Source organism: Lonchura striata, chromosome 2 (genome assembly GCF_046129695.1).
Source record: "Lonchura striata isolate bLonStr1 chromosome 2, bLonStr1.mat, whole genome shotgun sequence".
Taxonomy (NCBI): Eukaryota; Metazoa; Chordata; class Aves; order Passeriformes; family Estrildidae; genus Lonchura; species Lonchura striata.
In genome coordinates, this window is record NC_134604.1 from 75,742,034 (window position 1) to 75,761,342 (window position 19,309).

General features: G+C 34.9%; 1 protein-coding gene across 1 annotated transcript in view; it reads left to right on the plus strand.

The window, feature by feature from the left end:
* Positions 1–19,309, plus strand: part of GPC6 (glypican 6) — a 726,722-nt gene that overhangs the window by 188,532 nt on the left and 518,881 nt on the right. The window lies entirely within an intron of this gene.

The window sequence follows — 19,309 nt, forward strand, 5'->3', positions numbered from 1 at the left end:
AGTCTGGTGTCAGGGAAGTGAGTGTACACTGTGGCATAGACATAAACAGATAGCTCTGTGAGTTTTAGCTTCTTGGTCATGGGGTAATCAATACTAAATTGCAATCAGAGCATTTTTGAATTACAGCCAAGCTATTGCAGGAGTGAGAATATCCCTAAATAAAAACCAAATTGTTCTGCTTTGCTGCTGTGATCGTGTGTTCCCTCCTGATGGAATGGTGCACTAATGCTGTGAGGGTGCTGCTGCTTGGCCATGGTTTAATGTTCTTCTGCCCCACCAGACACAGACTCCACTGCCACTTCCCATCCTGAGCCTGTCATTTTTTTTTCAATTAAAAACACCTTTTATCATGACTCCCAAAGTTTGCCCATTGTGTCCATGCTTAAACATGTGATCTTCCTGTGGTAATTTATATTCTAGCTAAGATGAGGTGAAGAGAGAAACAGGCAAGGAACTATGTTCTCAAATTCTCTATTATGTCCTGATATTTTTTCCAGCACTAATATTATCTGAATTGACAGTATCATCATGTCAATTTTTCAATCTCTTTTCAATCAGCATTGCAAGAATACTGTGGAATTCTTATTTTTGCCTAGCAGTGAGATTAGGCACAGCAAAGTGAGCCAAGAGTTTTGACCTGCGTTCTCCCAATGTCTGTACTTTGCAATTTGTATTAATGTTCCCAAGATGGACTTTGCTGTAGTGGACACAAATTAAAAATATTCGCACACTAATTTATGTAAGTATTATTTGGGTCTAATGGGGTTTTTTGGGGTAGTAAAATGCAGTGTACATCAGGTTATGAGGGGGCTTTCAATGAAAATTTTTAAATAGGAAACAGAAACATAATGTGCTTTTTCAGACAGACACTTCTAAAAAAGATGTTTATATTAATCTTTTGTTTATGTAGTTTCAGAACAGAATTATGAATCAAATTGTTTTGAATACTTTTGTAAGTCAGTTAGAAGACATCTAAATATTTTTGCATGGAGATGGAATTTCTGTGATCTCATTTTAATTTGCCATAGTAGATTGACTCTTTTTATTTGCTTCTGGTTTGCATAATAGTTACTTCTGCTTGAACTGTTATAATGTTCTAAAGGAGGGTTTGCAGATGGTATAAGCACTTTGATTTTTTTCATGACATATCAGCTGAAATGCTTTAATAAGATATCTTAAAGATAACATTTTGGTAAGCACACTCATGCCAAAGTATCAGGGTATTTTTTTAAGATGTAAGAATCTTAATCGCTCTTTCATTATGTACCTTCAGCTATAATAATGTAAAAGAACCCCATATTTTGATTTTGTGTGTTTCTTTCCATGTTAACCCACTACATGAACAAATTCAACAATCCATATTGAAAGGAAATCAACTTTGTGGGAAAATATATGCTTTACACATTCATCTAACAATACAAAATCCAAGTGCTAGACAGTATTGTAGCAAGATGCTACAAGAAGTTAACTCTAACAATAAATACTTGGTATGTCAAGCATCATGCAAATTTTCTTGAACAACTCTTTTCTATCTTTTGTTTTTTTGTCTTGATGTGTTTCTTTATTTGTTAAAAAAATATCTGATTAAAAAGCCTCCTGTAAATTCCCATTTAAATCTGCTTTGTTAAAGCAATGCTTTTTTAATTACATGCCTCTGTTCTTCACAGTCTCCTGACAGTTTGACTTTCACATAAATCTCAAGCCATGCCACCCCAGTTTCATCAGAGATGTCAGTCCTAAAGCCCAGCTGCTCTTCTGTCACTTTTGTTGTGTCTTTGCATGCCTCTGCAATGCACTGATTATGTTCCCAATGAAACACATCAAGAACAGCCATCTGCTTATGCAAACACAACAGGAAAACCTCTCTTATCTTCTTGTCGCTTGAAGCAATTCTACTACCATGTCTCTGTTTCCTTGTTTGTGCAAAAAAGGCAGTTGAAAAGGAACAAAATATCCCCAAGTTATTTCTGCAAAGTGTTTTCCAAGCTTGCTCATCTTGATCCAAAGTTTTCATACTCTGGATCTGGCTAGTCTGCCTCTTACCAGGGACACTGCTGCCACTTGAATAGCAATTTATTATTCCCTATGTAGTCCCAGAGTGACTCTGTAATATGTGTGATTCTAAATCAGTTTTTTCATCTTCACAACAACTGTATATGCAAAGTTTACCAACACCCCCTGGTACAGGTCAATATACCATTCCAGGCATGTCATATTTTGGCTTGCATAGCTTTTTCTGAGACAACCAATGCCAATAAAATAAATCATGTACCTATATTCTGTGGGCAGAATCACCTGTATTTATATTTGAAAGATTCTATAGCTCTTATCAGTTGAGTGAAGAACTACTATTATCTGAGACTGAAAACCATTCCCAAAACAGAATGAGGACATCAAGTTAGGCCCAAATACATTGTTATTGTGGAAGAGAATGATACCCCAGATCTCAGGAGGTAGACCTCATTTGTTTTCAGAAAAGTGACTAAACATCTAAAAAAGTGTGTGCAGGAAGAAAGTGAGAAAATTTAGATTAGGGAGCATTAGGAGTAGACAGATATCTTAGACAAGATCCAAAGAGGCACCAGCTTTCTTGCTGCCATAGAGACATCCACAGCTGTCACCACTTCAGGATATAGAATAGTGCATCCTTAGGGACAGAACCCTTCCTTAATGGACATGTGCTCACTGTCCAAAAGTGGCACATAGAGGAGCAAGGTTTAGTGTTTGCTGTCACAGCACAAAAATGCCCATGCAAGAGAGTTATGTGGGGGCCTGTGGGCAACAGCTGCCTTTTTTCCCCAATACTTAAAATGGAAAAAAATGTACTTGTAATAGTCAGGCTATCATCTTAGATGGACAGCTCAGGTATTTTGAGGGAGAAGGGGGTCAGTGAGGGGATATCCTAATTTCTCCTGCTAATAAGAAGAAAAGTTTGTATGTGGTGAAGGAATCATCTCACTGTACAAAAAGAGACTTTAAAAACAAGCTTCAGCATGCAATCAGTGCAAATCTTAGAGTAACCACTGAAAATATTCTTTTAAAAAAACAAGTGTAGTTTCAAATACTTTTTTTTTTTATTTAATCTATTCTCAACATCAATCTTTCTTTCGGTTTCTGTTCTTTTATGTTATCAATGATATTACATCTAATTATGTGTTTAGTATAAGTACAAGTCATCAGAGGAGCAGACCTTTTAATTACAAAATAGTTATGAAGTTATTGTGGTGTAAAATTACATTCAACCTCATTAAGAATACCACACAGTGTATGCATAAGCAAAATTTCTTTTGAAGTTCAGTATTTTCATAATTTCAAAATGTCAAGAATAATTAGTCTAAATTATATTTTTCATTTCCTTATATATATAGAATGCTTACAAAATCTTAACATGAAACTATATAGCTGAGTTTCATTTTGATTTGCTACTAAGCCAAAAAAAACCACTTGACACAAGAGTCAGATATTTTTTGGGGTTTATATAATTATTTTCAAAATGTCTTTCAGGAGGGTCAAGTTTGCAGCAAGATTGAAGCATAGCTAGCATTAAAGATCATGAAATAATGCCCGGCTGTTAAAGTATTTTATTTAGATAACCAGTGGCACTGAGCTGCAGGACCAAAAGAAGTGATATGTTCTTCCAGCCCTGCTTTGAAATGCAGCCGTTGCAGCCACGCACTGCAGTTCTCAGAGCAGTTATAACCAGGGATGCTTCCCAGCAGCTTCCAAGAGCAGTTCCAAATGAGCCCACCAGTAGATGGGCTTCCTGATTTGATGTGCAGAAGATCCCCAAACCCCTGCAGTCACAATTTATTTTGTTCCTACTGGCTACTAGATTCCAGACCATGCTCATGGCTGACAAAAATTTTACAGCGAGTAATTAGTATTGATTAATGTTTCCTACTCTTCATATTTTATTGCACAGCCTAATTACATCTCAATGGTGGTGATTCAAGCAAACTTTTAGTTAAAGATATGAAAGGAAATTATTTGGATTGAAATCCCCTGTCTGTAATACATGTGAGTTTTGAAACATTCAGGGTTGTAGCTTTGTTCTAAATGTGGGAGCAGCAGGAATGAAAGTTTGATGATGACTGCTGTCTTAAAAACCTATAATCTAAATAATAACTTGAAGGGTTTCAAACTGAAACACAAGTGGTCAAAAATTAGCTGTAATAGTAATATTTTAATTGTTACACTAATTTATCTGTGATGAAAATCTCAGTTTTTATTGATAGCGATTTTCAGAATAGTAGCCTTCAGCTCTCATTTTGAAAGAACATTTTAGTACAAACTACGAGGAGTAATCTCAGTCTTTGACTCTTTCATAGGGAGTTAACTTGTCTGGCATATTGTGCAAAGAGATAAAGCCCCTTATTAAGGAAAATAAACCAAATTACCATATAGCTACTTCTCTCTATACCAATACAAACCTTTCATATAGGACCCAGGGCAGATTACATTATTATTTACAGATATGAAGAGAAGAGTTAATAACAAATTTTTGGTCACTGGAAATTAAGAGATTTATGTTTTTTTAATGCATGTTTATGTGAATAAGATACCTAAAAAATATCACATCTAACTGTGGCTGAACAACTATATTGCCAGTTTTTTGTGGCAAAGAATGAGAAATTAAATGTTAAAAAGTGCCAAAGGTTCACTAAAAGAAACTGGATAACAATCTGTCCAACACCTGAATGATGATTTCAGGTATGATTATAATTGTTGTTGTCAAACATTTACTTCAGCAAAAGTAGGTATGTAGGTCAGTGAAAACTGCATGACAGATTTGATCTAACCTGGGAATCACTCATGCTGTGCAAAAAAGCCCACCAGAGAAATAAAATGAATGAATGAAGGAAAACTATTATTTCTCTTACTTGGCTTCCAAATAAAGAAATACAGTATTCCTACATTAAAGCATTGTCTTTGATATATTTGATATTCTGGAGGCACTCTACAGAAAAAAAATTATACTCTCAACAAATGTTTTTTTTCCATTTAAATGGAATCAAGACTAGTTGGGAACCTGCCCTGAAGGTTACTGGTTAACACAGTGCTAATAAGAAGGGGATAATTTTGAGTAACATGTTTCGCCCTTTTTTTCAGTGATCTCACAAGGGAAGTTTAAAGAACTATGAAGGAGAAAAAAAGTGAAATCAAATCCTTTAAGTGAGAAAACAAACAAACAAACAAAAAAACCCTTTAACAGAAGTCTTGAGAGTAGTTTTCTGGAGCTGTCAGTTGAGAATAGTCAAAGAAACCAATCATCTGCACGAATTGTTTTGCACTGCTTGAAAAATATATTATTTGGAGGAAAAAAGCAAAAACATACAAAATCACAGTAGTGAAAGATACAGCTGGTACTTTGGGACATTCTTTTTTCTGTAGAAAAAGTTGAAGATGAAGGATATATTTTGTTAATTAGCAAACATCTTTCTTCTCCTATTTTAGCTGAGCTCCTTTTTGAATTTAAGGTAATTGAATCTTACTGAAAAAAAACCCAAACCTGAAAGCTTTAATCAGAAAGGTAAGCCCAATGTCAGCAGTATGAAGCCTGGGTTTTGCTTACTTTAACTTGACCTGCTGGCAGCTACAGCTGGTGAATTGAAGTGCTTATATAATTCAGATTTTATATTTAAGCTGAATACTAAAATTCTACTGGTAGTAGAATTTTCTTCTGGGTACAGAATAATGTTTTTGATAATGAGCAATCAAGCCTTTTAAGATATAAATATATTTCATATGATTCTGTTTGTCTCTTGAGTACTTTTGAGTCTCTAATACTATTACTTGATCTTTTTGATAGTTAAAACTCTGTTACTTGACTTCTGACAGTATTAGTATAGAAAAATGATTGTCAATGAGCTTGAATTTGTCATGGAAATACAATTTTTTTCTTTTAGTAATGAATGAAAAGCACATAATAAACAAGTATATTTCAAAGTGCTTATTATTTCCCTAATTACACCTAAAAATTTTTAATAGTTGTAATGAGAAATTGATGATTGGGTGAACTGATTACCTTCTGCAAACAGTGCTTAATGGACTAGTTTTGCTTAATTTTTCTGACTCCTTCTACTAGGAAACTTACTACTTTCAGGCTGCTTTAAAAACCTTGATGATAGAATGATAGAATGACCAAAAACTTACATATGAAATTCTAGTTTAATTAGAGAATATACCCATATACATGGTCAAAGGCACATTGACACACAGGCTCACACATATAGGTATACATCCATGCACCCCTCAAGAAACATATATTTATGTAATCAAAGTGGAATTTAGATTACATTTATGATATCATCATCATGTGAAGCTGAAGACTATAATGAATGACTGCATGCAAAGGAAATAGTACTTGTAATATCCAGATTGGTTTGGATATTGATGAAAGCAAATTCCCCATTGTTTAGAGGATCACTTACTGACGGGAAGAGTTAAATGACTGTGCAAATCTATTTGGCTTAGTTCAACATCCTCAAAGAAGGAAGATGCATGTGGAAAAATTCTTGGAAAAATTAGAAATAAAGGAAAATCATTAACATTTCAATATCTTAAATCCCTGAAATCCATTTGAGGCACTGAGAATTGAGATGTACTGTGCAGTTCAAAGATGCTATAAAGTTTGAACACCATTAGCTCAACTTCTCCCAAATACCCCTAAAACCTAAGATTCCTTCTCTGCTTTTTACTATTAGCGTGGCAGACAATAATGTTCCATAAATAAGGACTGTTCTTTTTCAATAGGGAATTAGTTGCACAGTACAATATCTTTATTGGCTATATTTTTTTAAAGCTGAAAACACTGTGCAAGATCTCTTCATAGACCAATCCAGGGTATGTGTGGAGCTCAGGATGAAAACGAGATGAGAATTTCCTGACTATAAATCAAAACAATAAATCAAGTTGAAGTCTGCTGCATTTGTGTCAGTGGAGAATATACACATCAGGGGTAGAGAACCATCCATGTAAAAATGCATTTGAGAATGCCTATGCATTTCTTTTGGCTTCTCCTTGACCTCTTCATCCCACAAGCAGTGTGAGTGTTAAGAACAACAACAATTTGATGTTTAATTAAGAATAGCAAATATGCAACTTTGTGGAATTCTGAAGAGGGGATATCAGAGTAGAAGGCTTGCAACTAAATTTCAGCTCTGTAGCTGGACCTATGTCCTTTGTTCAAAGTGTGAATGAATCATATTGGAGAAATATTAGCTGTCTACAGCTAATATACAGCTAATATACAGCTAAATAGGGAGAGTCCTCTTTTGGAGACAGACACTGATTCTGTAATAATAAGGACATCAGCACAGATAGTGATGTTTTTGACAATACTGCTTCTTCAATGTTTTAACTGCTGCTGCTAGCTCTTTCACTGCCATTCATAAAAGGCTATGTTTATTCTCTTTATTTGTAACTGCTACTCTACTGTGATTTAAAAAAAAATGTCTCTGAGTTGGTAACTTACATCCTTCAATACACTGGAAGCAAGAAAGTTGTAGATGCCTGATAATTTCAGGCAAGTTGAAGGTACTTCTAGGATTTAGGGAAATGTGCTGGTTTTGGCTGGAGTAGAGTTAATTTTCGTCACTATGACTGGTATGCAATTTATTTGTGCTGAACACAATGTTGATAATGTTGAGATATTTTTGTTATTGCTGAGCAGGGGTTACACTGAGCCAAAGCCCTTTCTGATTTTCTCACTGCCACATTGGTGTGGAAAGGGGGATGTTGGGGAGGGTGGGAGGAGACAAAACCAGGACAGGTGACTCAAACTGACCAAAGGGATATTCCAGACCATAGGACATCATGACCAGTATATAAAGTAAGGGGAAGAACGAGGAATGGGAAGCAGTTGGAGCAATGGAATTTTTTCTTCCCATGTTACACATGATGGTGCCCTGCTTTTTTGGGACAGATAAATACCTTTTTTTTTGCTTTGCTTTCCTACATGGCTTTTGTTTTTCCTATTAAACTGTCTTTATCTCAGCCCATGAGTTCTCTTGCTTTTACCCTTCCTGTTGTCTCCCTGGTCCCACTGGTGGTGGAGCAAACAAGCAGCTGTGTGGGGCTTGAGCTGCCCAGGGTTAAAACATGACAAGGGATTATTAAAGTATTTCTATTTATAAAAAAATGAGAATTTTAATGGACTAATCTCAACTGATATGGCCATTATGATGTTCTGGAGAAGAGTATATATCTCATTTTTTTCAGGAAAATATATTTGTTGATTCATTATGAAATAGAAAATATTCTGAGGGATGTTAAAAGTGTAGATGAAGCTTAATATGGTAATCATGCGTGTATATTCTGCAACCTTATGAGAGACCATGAGGGAAAACATTGTTCAGATGTAGCTCTGAGAGGGGAATTATCAGTTTGTGGTTTTTGGGTTTTTTTTTTTTTTTCCCCTACATATAGTTAGAACTGGGTCAGGAAGAGAAAACAGTATTTGCAATTTTTAAATGTTTTTTTTGTTTCTAATGCCTTCATATGAACCTAATGGCACTGTTTACTTGTGAGTTTTATATGCAATACAAAATTGGTCAAAGTGCCAGATAGAGGATTCAGCTTCTAAGCCTGTGGAACATTCTCTTTTACCTGAATAATCAAAGCACAAACCTAAGAGATGTAAAAATGTGCTTTTAATATTTATGCCACAGAAAAGGACACTTTTTTCTTAGTTAACTTTTTAAGACAATGTAAAAGTGTGCTTCATAAAGTGAAAATACCATATTGCAAAGAAAGTATTGAATATGCAGATTACCAGAGACTATTTTTGCTGTAATTACCAGTTCCACTTCCCAACATATGTACTAAAATGTGTAAAATAACAGTTTACTATGTTATCCAAAGAACTTTTTTCCCTTATCCAGTGGAGATTGTTCAAAACTCTTTTATCATATATGATATGTCATGATCTCTTTGTAACTAATAATCAGTAATCAAAAACAACACTGTTTACACAATACCTTTGGCTAACATGGATGGTATTTTATTTCTTGGCAGGCAGAGGAAAAGAAGGTTTTAGAACATAACTATCAGTTATATAGAAGTTCTATACTTATAGCTATATAGAAGTGGCTTTAGAATGTGTATATGGGTTTGAATTTTAAAATAATATTGCAGTAATCTTAATATTTTAAATTTTTAATGAAAAGTCCTAAATATTTGGAAGCTATTTATACAACTAGTCATAAATTTTCAGAATATTTTATTTTAAAAAATAGTCCCTCCATCACTTCATAGTGTGGCTGTGAAGCTCCATCATCAACACTCAAATCAAAGTCCTAATCTATAACACCAGAGAGCCATTGTCTTTTGTTGGGATGGTACAAATTTGTGGATAAGAACTTTTAATTTTCATTCAAGTGCTATGTGCAGACAGCTCTGCACATATCTCCCATAAAAAAGTCTAATATAAGAAAATACAGTTTTAGTTCTATATTTAAGCAGTATTGACAGTGAGGTGCTCTTACAAGCAATGAGGTAGACTTTTAGTGTGTCACCATACATATTATTTATATCAAGGTTAACGCAAATGAAAAATGTTGCCTAACTTTGAGATATTTTACATAGCTGGTTGTCAAAATGATAACATAAACATATTTTTTGCTTTGTAGTGACTGAGACATAATTTAGTAGGTAGACAATAACTGGTGATCTAGCATGATTCCCAATCCAGGAACATTTGGGAACTTCCTAAACTCTGTGGGGTTCCTCACAGTACTCTTGCACTATACCTGGGGAGATGTTCTTCTCCTAACTAGCAGGACTTGCATGTGTTGGAGTGTTTATTGAGAGTGTACAAAGGGGAAAAAAATGTAATCAAGTACCTCACTAATTGTATGACTCACAAACCATCATGAAATGAAATAATAACCTTCTCAAGTGCTGTATATTCAAGCTGGACATTATAAGTTTCTTTTTAGATATGTTTTAGGAGAACATAGTCTCTCATTAGCTTCCTTGTTGACAGCGTGTTTTTTGTTTTAAAATTTTAATTTTAGTGTATTTAGATCCTCTTTTTTTTTTCCCCTACCATTTATTTCTTCCTGAATGCTTATCAAAATCCTCCTTCCGGTGAAGGAATTTGCAGTAAATACAAAGTAAATAGACTTTATTGTAATGCCTTTAAACGCCAGAAGGAAATTATATTGAAAAATATGTGGGTTTCTGGTTTTTATTTTAAAATTAAAAATGATACCCATTTTAATACACTTCAAACTGTAAATATCTTCTACTTCCTAATTTTTTAAAAAAATAACTTTGGACCAATATTAGCTTGTACTCTCTTGCACTTGTGTTCTTGACAAAAATGCTTTGATATGGGTCTTTGCACTTTGCTCAGGGAAGATGCAAGTCCTCATAGATATAAGTTTATAGTTTAAGACACTGTTTCTAAAAAAATCAACTAATCTTTTGTCTCAACACTTCTGAGAATTACCTGTCAATTAAACTGAAATCATCCAGATCCTCTAATGTGTAGCAGATATGAAACTTTAGGTAGACAATATGTGAAAACTTCTTTGTAAGTATCATGCACTCTTTTGTTTCAAGGACAGTGAAATAACACAAAAACAATACAATAATTTTCAACATCAAAACAAGTTTCTGAATATTTATGAGACACCTAACATGGATAGAGGTGAACCCAGTAGACTTTAATAGACAGCTCATTTTATTCAGATGTAAAAAAGTTTAAAAAGAATTAAAAATGTTCAGATCTTCCTATTATTTAAATGTATTGCTTAGGATGAATTGCAGACCAGTCCCAAGTGAATATACAAACTGTTGGCTGCTTTCTGAAAGAAAAATGGAAACAGCACTATGAGCCAGAAAGGCAGCTTTTCCAAGGTGGCTAAGGAGAAAAATGCATGTGAAAAATATTTGTGCAGAAGGGGTTTCATAAACTTGAAGATCTTAAAAACTGGTAAGAGAAAAAGATTTTCAATCTTGTAGGTCTTTCAGTCTTTCCAGTGAGTCCTGCCAGTCATTGTATCTGAAGTCTGTTCTACAGAATTGAACTGAAAATACAGACCAGAAAACTCTTTTCTTTCTGTTTGCATTAAATATTACTCAGTAAAAAAAAAAATTTACTGAGAAGAATGCTTCTTTATTTTCGCTCATCAATTCTTGTTGACACTTAAATGTTGTCCTGATTTTTAGAAGTGTTTTCTTATATAGTTCTTTTAAAAGTTTTAAAGTTCTCATAAAACTTCTTTAGCTTTCTGATAATGTTTACATAATTGAGAGTCAGAGTTCCCACACAACGTAATGTAAAAATAGAATAGTTTATGTATTTCTCTGTAGGTAGAGAGAAATAATTGATTAATCTTTGGACCAGTGTGGTTGGAGAGGTGGTAATTCCATCCTCCAATCCACGGTCACCTTTAGAATTCTATAAATACCAGATGTTCAAATAAAATGCTCTTTTTCTCCTTTGAACTTATCAAGCTTCTGTGTACTCATTTCATGTCCAATAGCAACACTTAAAAGCATTTTAATTTAGTTTGTGAATGAAGCATCCTAGGCAGCACAGTCCCCTGAATGTTTCTGCAACATCACAGTATCGAAACCAGAACAGCGTGTAAATCTTTGCATCTTGTTAAAACACCATCCTTACCATGGACTGACAATGTAAACTCTTGTCTTTATTTTAATTTCTTAGAGGCATAAGATTATGATCATGGAAAAAAAAAATTAGTTTGTAGCAGTACTTAAGTGTGTTATTTTAAAATACTGCATGATGAACTGTAGTGTTTTTACCCACAGCTTTTATGAAGACCTAGTTGCTTCAACTGTAATTTAACATCTCAGTTGCCTGGGGGGAGGTGTGGAGATACTTTTTTTTTTTGGGGGGGGAGGGTTTGTCTAAAATTGAGCTTTAATTAAGTTTTTAAAGTTTCAGCTTGCTACCATTAGGTAACTTACAATTTCAAAACACTATTTGTCCTTGAACTTAGCCCATGTGGCAGATTTCAGTAAGATTGAATAGTTAGTTTTGAAGATTGAAGGCATACGTATGTAGGACAATATGATTATGGAAGACTGTATATGAAGATTTTGTTATATTTTTGAAGTTCTACGTATTTGGTTCTGTTATTGTGACACACTGATAAATAACAATACAGATCTAAGTGCAAGTGAAGGCAAATACATCAGTCAGTAAAGTAAAAATATCTGAATGAGGTTGTTTAAATGAATTCTAGAAATCTGGGATGCTACAGACTACATCTAGAAAAATACCACCATATTTTTCATTTTTCATTGTTTCTAAAAAAGACTAAATTTTGTATGAAGCATTATCTGCTAGCTCTTCTTCAATGATTTCACTTCTCTTTTTCACACTCCATATGTCTGATTTGTCACCCGTATGCAGCTATACAAGCTTGCTGTTACACTCTTTTGGCTGTGTTTTGGCATGAAAAAAAAAAAAAAATGCTAATTGACATAACCTCTTAAAAGTTACTGTAGAAGCAAGGGTTCTGTGGAAAAATACCAATGTCTTGTATTCACAGCAAAGATGTGTGCCATTGACCAAAATCTTGAAAGCGTAACTACCAGCTACGGTGCGTTTGTGGGTGTGGGTGTTGCAGAGTGAGCCTGTGGGAAGGACAACTGCTGCCTCCTGGAGATCTCCAGCTGTAAAAAGCTTCTTTAAGATCTCAACCTTCATCCTGACGCTGGATCATACTTTCTTAAGAGCCATGTCTGAATCGGGAAGATGTAGAAGACCAGGAGATATTTTCTTGCCTGCCTAGCTTACCCAGAAAAGTGCTAACCAAAAGGATTGATATGCAGCTCCAAAGCATGTGGCATAGTCAAGCTCATACTCACAATTCTCTACCTCTTTTGTAGCACAAGCTGCCTACTTGAACCCACACTTCATGTTACTTAACCTTCATTCTTCTGTTGTCCCATAAGAGGGTAATGCTGTGGCATTATTGGTGCATTTATTCAGGTGACATTCTTTCAGTTCAAAGTATCTGAAATAATGTGAGGTTCTTTCCTGTCTAAATAATTAGTGTGATTTGCTTTTATAATCTATTTTAGTTGAGAGCTTATGAAAATTAAAATAGCAATGATATGGTTCTTTCTGGACAAATGTTACATTATTTATACCCTCATTATTAATACACTTTGACTGTCTCTCTCTTTTCATTTCCCTTTCTTTCAGTCCCAGTTTCCTTCTCATATTTCAAAAGCACTAGACCTTTGTTTGACAATTTAATTACACTGTCCAAAATTAAACTGAGACAATCTAAGAGTTGCAGTCCAATCTTGGGTGAGCCTCATAGTTATGCAAACTTATACATTGAATAAGTGGGTAAGTAAAAAAAATATGACATTTGACTACTTTTTTTTTTTTTTTTTTTTTTTTTTTTTGGTTTGAGGATTTTGGGATCATTCAAACTTGCAAAAGGGCAATTTAGGCAGATCAGAACTGAAGATTATATTAGCTTGACTCCATGAAACGAAATGGGTGAACTTTGTTCATTTCTGAGCAGCAGAAATAAAGCACAAAAATGATCATGCCATGCTATGGGAACATTTATAAAGTAAGATGTAGTCACTTGGGGAACGTCATGACACCATTGTATTTCTTTGATCAATCCCACTTTCACCAGTGTGGATGTCATTCCCTGTAGTACGTCTACTTCTCAACTAATTAATCTGTTCTGATAATACAGCCCCTTGTAAAGGATATTCTGCAACATTCAGAGACCTGATTTGCTCATAAAATAACTGACACAATTTCAGTTTGATCATTTTGTATTTTGAGTGTGTCTTGTCAAACAGGTCTTAGATGCTATCTCAACTCTGAATGATAGATCAAATTAGCATTAAATCACTGCTTGCTGCTTCTCTTTGCAGTCTGTACTCACAGATCTGCAGCTTGACATGAAGTATGCAGCATCTGCCTTTAAAAATGCAGGGAGCTCAATTCTTATTTTCACTCTAGAATTCATTCCTGAAGGAGTCAGGTTAAAGCTTTGAACTTTTTATTACTTATTTTGTCTTCATAGTTCTACTATATTGCAAATCAACTTAGAATTATTGTGGGACCTTAAAAGATTCTGTCACTAGCATATATGCCTAAGTCTTTATTATTATATTTCTTCCTTTTATAAAATATTTTAAACAAAATTTTATATTAGTGGTAATAGTAATACTAGTTTCAGATTATTGTAGCAGGAAGTTGATCACACAGAATTTCTAGTTTCTTGCTCTGGAAGCTTTTAAGTATCACTTGAATGAAGAAGACAGCGAAGGTGCTTAATTTGCTGTTTCCTTACATATCTTAGATATCAGTACATTAAGGTTGTCTTGACTGAATTGATCATCTGATTATGAGTAAGTAGTCACACATTTATAGGTTATAATAGGGAAAGGTTCATCAAGGAATATAATCATTTGATACATGAGTCATACTAATTCATTGTATACCAAATAAAACTAACTGCCATAACATAAGCCAGCATGTTTGATTCATTTTAGAACCTGTTTGCCCAAATAATGAGCGTGGAGGTCATGACCATACCCAAATCATCCTGTATTTTTGTAGCTGTATAGAAGAAAAATCAAGAATTTAATAATCAATAAATGATGAGTAATAATACAATTATAAATTTAAACTCCAAATATCAATAAAAAATACATTTTCCAACAGCTTGTCCTAATGAATTTTAATGTTGGCAGTTTATATGGATGAAGGACTTCAGGTATGAAAGTTATCACATAGAGTTTAGTGGTATTTTCAGATGCAAAAATTATTGCAGACTTTATTACTGTCATCATCATCATCATCATCATCAAGAGTTTATGTTGGATGTTGTGAGTAGCTTTCATTTTTTAGGAAATAATGTTATCCTGTGGTAGTTACTTTATGAGTTGTCAGATACTAGTGAATTATTAAATGACAGCAAGGAGTAGCCTAGATAGCTGTTTTGTGGCTTGTTTTTAATTAGTTTTCATGTTTCAGAACCCAGTCTGAGACTATGCATCATTAATTTTGTATGATAACTCCATTAAGATAGAATTTAACTTTTGTGTTGGGTTTTCATGGCCAGGTCTTCGTACAAGGGGTGCTCCAGGGGTGGTTTCTGTGAGAAGCTGCCCAAAGCTTCACTCATGTCCAGCTGAGCCAATACCAGCCAGCTCCAGGACAGACATTCTGCTGGCAAAGACTGAGTCAATCAGGAATGGTGATAGCACCTCTGTGATAACATATTAAAGAAGGGGGAAGAAGAGTTGTGCAGTTGTAATCGGTGCCAGAGAATAGAAGAGTGAGAACATGTGCCAGGAACAACTCTGCAGACACCAAGGTCAGCACAGAAGGAGGGGCAGGAGGTGCTGCAGGTGCCAGAGCTGAGATTCCCCTGCAGCCCATGGTGAGGCAGCTGTGTCCCTGCAGCCCATGGAGATCCCTGGGGATACAGAGAGCCACTCTCAGCTCATGGAGGAGACCCACACAGCATGCCAAAAGATGTTCATGGTTGTGCAAAAGAAAGCTGTGAACCTGTGAGAGGTCAGTGCTGGAGCAGGGTCCTGGCAGGGGTCTCAAGATCCATCTCCTTGCACTTCTGAGGGGAGGAGGTAGAGCTGGGAAGGAAAGAGAGGTAGGGAAAGGTGTTTTTAAGATATATTTTGCTTCTTATTAACCCGCTCTGATTTTGTTCATGATTTTGTTCAGTTAATAGCCCCAAGCTGAGTCTGTTTTGCCCATACTGGCAGTCAGTGAGTCTTGTCCTTATCTCAACTCATAAACTCTCCCTTGTTCACTTGCAGAGAGGAGTGATAGAGAAGCTTTGGTGAGTGTCTGGCATCTAGCCAGGGTCAATCCACCACAGCTCTAGCTATTTCGCAACCATATTGTGAGGAAGGCTAAATCTATTTAAATGTGCATATAGATTTTGAAAAGCATTCTGTTCTGTGGAAGAGAATTTAGAGTGTTCCTAAAGTGATGTTAAAAGAATGCTCATAGTAATCTGATTCTCCCTTTAGGACATTAATCTTTTAACAGTAGTATCAGCTAAGATTGACAGTGATAATTCAATCACTCGAGTAGTTGGATTTGCATTTGGCAGAAAATGGTTGGCAGCATCTGCAACAAGTGCTCAAAACTACTGTTGCAGTTGAGCAACTGCTGTTGCTGAATGGATGTAGAAAATAGCTATAAACTTTAAAAGAATATTCATTAAACACAGTACTCATTAGGCAATTAGTGAGCTGCACTACATTAATTACACTGCTTAGAAATTGCCTTGAAATAGGGGCTTTTTTCCTTAGAAAACAGTAGGCAAGAAAACAATTTACAAAAGCTTTGGTATTTTCTTTTTAATCAAGATGTAAAGGATTTCCTTTTCCTTTTTTGCACATGGCTTTTAGTGAAGTTAATAGCACCTGCATTATATTATTCCTCATTATAAACCTATAAATCTCCTTTAGAAACATAAAATGCTGTGAAACCTGTCAACTGGTAGTATATTGTATTTATTAGGATCATGAATCCCTAATTTGTAATTTAGAAAAGTGCCAGCTCAGTGAAGAGGTTATTTACTGGCAGATGTGTATATTTTGTATATTACTTTTTCATAAACCATTCTGGCTTGTTTGCTGATGACTTCTTTTGCAGAATGTGATTTGTTGCCTTATCTCATAAGCCCTCTGTGAGCAGACTGAGGTTGATATACTTTTTGTCACAGAAGCAGCCACACCACTCTGTTTTTTCAGAGAATGGTTTGAAACAGTTTCACAAGAAGAAAAAAATCTTTTTGTCACTCCATGCTTTTAACTGCATGCTCAGTGTTGTGCAAATGTTGATAACTTGTCCATATTATTTCCAGTTTGTGTAAATCACCACTTCAGAGCAAAGTTCTATCTCCTGGGTCTCCTTATTGCCCATGAATCAAACCAGGAAAGAGAGACTTTGCAGGCTGATGTTCAAGAATTGTGACAGAGTTAAGCAGTAACTTAAAATATATGAAGAAATGACAGTGAATGGAGATCTTCTTCTAGATGCTTTGCACATTTTACTATATAACTTCTTTTTTTCTCCTTGGTAATTGCAGGCATTACCATTACTTGCAGACATTTACTCTTCGAAGGCTGGGAAAGACAGTTTGATGTTCTTCCACCTATAGTTCACTGGATGTATTCCTTAACTGAAACTTGTCAGTCAACTTTTATAACTCTATTTGTGATACACAACCAAAATACAGTATATATTACTTACTTTTGATAATCAATGCAGACACTTAATAAGGAAAAAGATAATGTGAATTTTATGAGGACATTTATTTTAAATAATTGTAAGAACAGTAAAAGTTAATACTATTGCTGAAAATATCAACTTTATAGACTTTAGAAATTACTAGTAACTAATATTTAAAGAATAATACATTGCCTAGAACTATTTTGTTTACAATTTTTTTGCCAAGGTGAAAAAACCCAAAATATTCCAGGCCCGATTTTAGACATATATTAGTCCAAGAGAGCACCAAAAAGTGCTGTAATATATTTACTACTGCTGCTGTTGAGCCCAGGGTTGAAATACAGTTCATAGTTTATTTTAAAAAATCCCAAAATATTACTCTTTCCTAAATATACATGATTCATATTGAAATTACATGCGTGTTGACCTAGTTTTTATTTTACAGATTTATTTTTCCTGTTTGCAGGGATTTCTATAGATAATCACAGCCACTCCCTATTAAGGGTGTAAATGAGTACCACTTTTGCTCAGATGGCACAATCACAGAGCCCCTTTGCCTGGCCACAGGGCTCTCTCCAAAGAGGAGGAGAAGGAAGGAAGAGAGTACAGGAAGGCAAATTCAAACTGTTTAACCAAAGGCACCCCAGGAAGGCATTGGGCCCTCTCACAGAGAATAAGAAATCCTTACATGTAGAACTTCAGAGATAATAATAAAACCTGGAAACATCATATCTTCATCTCCAACGCAGGCTTGCATGTGTTTATGAATTTTATAGCTGCTTTTAACAGTTTTTGGGATAAGGTGGGCAGTCATTTGAGGTTCATACAGACATCCTCAAAGACATCCTTACATTTTTGCCTGTCATTACTGTTATACCTTAATTTGGCTCCATCCATGCAGCAGAGGCCAGGGAATATTTTATTCTGAGTAGCTTCTGAGAGGAGGAAATAAGGAGTGTGCTCAAGGTGATCTGAATTTAGAGAGATGACTTAGAGTCTTATTTATACTAAAGGCAAAAAGCACAAAAGACTTTGACATAGTGTTTTCCAACTTTCTTTCTGGCTCAATCTGCTATAGATCTGCAAAAAGTTTTCTCCAGGAGACAAGTACTCACTTTGGATAGTATCTGTCCATGTTGTGTCTGCCAAAGTATACAGAGTAAATAGTAACAAAGTGTGCCTAGTATTCTTTATGGGAAATAGCCCATTTAATCATAATAAAGAATTATCAAGCTTTACCTAGAAAAATATGATGCCTATCATACCTTGAAGATTATGTTCTTCCAATAAATATATATTTTTTTTTAAGTTTGGCTGTTGTTTCAGGAGTTTTGGGTTTTTTTAAAGTGTGACTTGTAAAATAACCACAAATTAATGGGAGGCTGGTCACTGCTATAAGGTGCCAGTCAAAAGCTGTGATTGTACTGAAGAAACTAGCCCCAAAGAAAGATATATGAAGAAGGTAAAAGTAATTCTGTAAAGGACTGATAGCAAAATATAGCTTGTTACTTTATTCTTCTATATTTAAATGCTTTGATTAAGTCTATAAAGGTACACCAAAGGCTTTTAATTTATGCAGTCAAAAATGCCCATTCAAAAATGTGATTACATAAGGGAAGACTTCAGACACTTAAAAGGATTTCCTTTCAAGCTGATCTTTAATCATAAAGGTCAAACCTTTAACATTAAAACACTTGAAGAGCAAGAAACATTCAGTTATTGATTTTGAAGACCCTGATCCTTACCAAGTATCACAGTCCATAGAGGGGGTTGATAGAAGTACAAAAATGTAAAAAGCTAAAAAGAAATTTTTCAGACTCGTTTTGTGTCTAAATGCAGGGGAACAAAACAAAACCGAAACAAGAAGTCCCACATGAACAAAAAGCAAAATGCCCACTCTGTAGGGCTAACACTAGATTAGATCTCAAACACTATTGGGAATAGTGGAAAAGGGAAATTGTTGTGGCTAAGCTGCTATCCTCTAAAAAGCTTTCTTTTTCTTTTTGGCAGTGATTACTGTGGCTGGATGATATTATGGAAGCATAGTTTCTGTTAATTAGAGCGAGCTAAAAGTTTTTTTCAGAT